Genomic DNA, 3533 nt, shown 5'->3' on the forward strand with positions numbered 1-3533 from the left:
AAAAATTATTAAGTTCTAAGAGGTATCTCTCTTCATTCATTAAGTTATTCTCCACTCTAAATCCTTTCCATTCTTGTATTTTTCTATGCTCTAGCTCTACTACACTAGTGTTTGTGAAATGTGCACACCTAGCATGGTTAGTTTAGCCTAAACTATTCTAGAAAAGGGTGTATTTGTTCCAACAAAAGTGGAGTTTTATAGGCATTCACCCTTATGAATAGCATATGTTTTATAAAGTATATGAACTTTTACAAATGTTTATTGCATTAACTAAAATACTCTTAAGAATGAGAGGGTGAAAGCCCAATATGATGATGAACATCAAGACTAAGGATTTTAAAAAATGTGAAACATGCAAGCGGACCCTTAGCTGAATGTGGAACAACATGTCCAATGTTTAAATGTAGTTTTCCAGGAAAATGCATAGTTAACTTGATTGTTAACAAGAAGTCTAAGGTCCCAACGGTGGTTTTACAAGAACCCTTAACTTGATGTGACACATTGAGTACACGATTTAGAGGTGGGGATGAGTTTCAAATCCGATTGGTATAACTCAAGTAAAAAATTTGACCGTATTGCGAATTTTCAGCAAAGGCACACAGGCTGGCTCTAGAGCTCTGCAATACCAAAGGGCTACGTAGGCTCATGGTTCATGGTGTAGACGAGTGGCTAGATGATGATGGTGGCCTTCTAGTACAAAGTGAAGAAGTCAAGGGCTATAGGCACCTGACTCCATCTTGCTCTTGGTGTAGTAAGTGTAGTTGCACTCAATCTCTAGGGTGTCTGCCCACGCAACCCCCTCTCGACCCCCATACACTACAAAAGATCGACACCTAGGATCCCCTTTAAAAAGAGATACCTTACTTTTAAAGGTTTTAAACCGTTAGAGATTAAAGACCATATCATATTTACATGTAGAACTAAGGTTTAAAAACCCTCAAAAATTCATCCCGCACATTTTAAGGAGAACCAAAGGTAATAAGAATATCACTAGATCTTCTTTAATTTGAGATTTGTGAAAGTGTATTGGCCCAAGCACGGCGCTTCTTCTTGTCAATGAGCATAATCAAACAAGTGAAACTGGCCCTTCTTCTTGTCAATGAGCATAATCAAACAAACCACCCACTCACCCAAAAAGAAACAGATAATGCAACGATAGAAAAAGAAACAGATAAAGCTCAAACAACACAAAAGGCCTGTTTGATGCTGAAACAAAGCTCTCGTTTATATATATATATATATATATATATATATATAGAGAGAGAGAGAGAGAGAGAGAGAGAGAGAGAGACAGAGAGTCAATAGTGACCTGCACATTTGGTCGGTGGACATCGCAGAAGACTATACACCTCATGTCTCTGCACATTTGGTCAGTGCATATCTCAGAAGACCATAGACCTCACGTCTCTTGGTGAAATTAAGCTATGCGCACCAATGAAATTTATTTGGGAGTGTACCAGAAAGTACCTTGGCCTTCACTGATGAAAACTCCCTCCGCAACAAAATCTATTTGGCCCAACTTTCAAAGTTGGGAAAGGCTTTCTGAAACCTTCTCCAGTGTCTTCATTTTCCAGATGAAATGTCACTCAAAGCAATCAATCAGTGGCCAAAAGAGCAATCCTCACACATGCCTTTGAGAAAATGCTCAGAACTCGAATAGTTGAACTACCGGAACATGGGTAAGATAACCATAAAAATATATATGCCTATCTAGGCTAATTATTTGCCCGTCTCGGATGGGGTAAGGATGTACCAATACTAGTTCTTGTGTTGTTGTTGCTGCTGCCCCTACCATCAGGGGTCGGAGGAGGTCATGTAAAACTTGATGATATTGAATTAAGAAAGATATGCACAAATGATTAAGATAAGAAGAAGCTTCTTTTCATTATATATTTTGATTAAGTCCGAGGTCATATGAAACATCATGATATTTAAGGAAAAAATGCACAAATCATTGAGATAAAAGAGCCTTTTCACGATACGTTTTTGAAGGCGGCATCATATTCTTGCACATCGTGTCTAGTCCCATGTAATTCATGTCTATAAGAAAAAACTTTAAATAAGAAGGGAAGAAAGTGTAGCAATTTGCAAAAGCCATCTCTCTCTCCAAGTAGTTTGAGTATGTTGGCATTATAATCAATTTCTCTCAATCTAAGATATGGAAAATATACAAAGGGGCATTGGCTTTCCATTCTAACTCTCGCAACCCGCGCCTCTGTCACTTTTTTTTAAGGAAAACTGTGTATCTCTTCTACTAGTTGAATTTTTGAGCTCTTTATATTAATGATGATTGCATTACTAACCACGTAAGCACGTATGATACCCAAAAATTGGGGCCTACCTAGTGGAATTTAGCATTGTGGATCCTTGGCAAAAATTAATAAATCAAACTCCCAAATAAAATTATTTTCTTTCATTTCAAATATGCAATTCGACTAAGCATTCTCAAGATCACCTCTACGATGTCTCCAATTCCAACATAGTTAAGTGCAGCAATTATGGATCCACACACTAAAGTACCATATTTTCAAGATCTTTGATTCAATTTGGGTATTGAGTTGAAGAAAGCACACAAATATTTGATAAAAAGGAAACAAGCAAAATAACAGTCCTAACAAGCATACAAAATGTTGTTCCAAAATTATAGTCCCAGCAAGTACAAAATATGTTGTTTCAAAATTTCATTTAGAGAAGAATAAAGCAAATAAAAGGTTAATAACCAATTGCAAAAACAACAACACAACTCCCCCCCTTGCAGATGCCCGTTTTCGTCGCTCTACGAGTGTCATGATACATGGTGCTACTACTGAGCATCGTGTGTGCAACACTCAAAATGACAAAACAATCGTTATATAAGCAATATCTTTGTATCATTTAAGCAATGTTGCATCATTTAAGCAACATTGTGTGCATGGCATAAACGACGCATGCCATCGCATAAAGAAGGTTCATTTTAAAAATAAATACTATGATGTGATGAACGGGCAACGCTTAAGCAATGCCCAATGTCTCTTTTACTTGATTACAAACTAGCGTAATAGTGCAACAGTTCTCTCTGTCTCTCTCACATATACACACTAAAGTACTCCTCTCTCTCTCTCTCTCTCTCTCTCTCTCTCTCTCTCTAGAGAACAGGATGCATGCTCAAGGCTTCCTTGTTACAATGCCATAACGGATGAAATCAAAGAACTTGTTTAATCCTTTTGGGAATCTGAAACAGATGTCTCCCTTATTAACAAGAAAGATGTCTGCAGAAAAAGAATCGAACAAAACTATTACATCAAGCATCCGATCCATCTTCTTCATTAGCCTCAAGTACATGAACCTTGTTTACTATAGTTACATGTGCTAACTATCATAGTACATTCACTGTTGATAAATGGCATACTTGCATACTAGTTATTAATGCTAACTATGACACATGCCTACTAGTTAGGAAACTCGCCAGTTATACTAATTAACATGCATACATGCTAGCTAGAATAATAAATAATGATAAGTAACATACCTGCATGCTTGTTATTAATGCTAAC

Source organism: Cibotium barometz, chromosome 53 (assembly GCF_041138505.1).
Source record: "Cibotium barometz isolate CiBa-2024 chromosome 53, ASM4113850v1, whole genome shotgun sequence".
NCBI classification, from domain to species: Eukaryota; Viridiplantae; Streptophyta; class Polypodiopsida; order Cyatheales; family Cibotiaceae; genus Cibotium; species Cibotium barometz.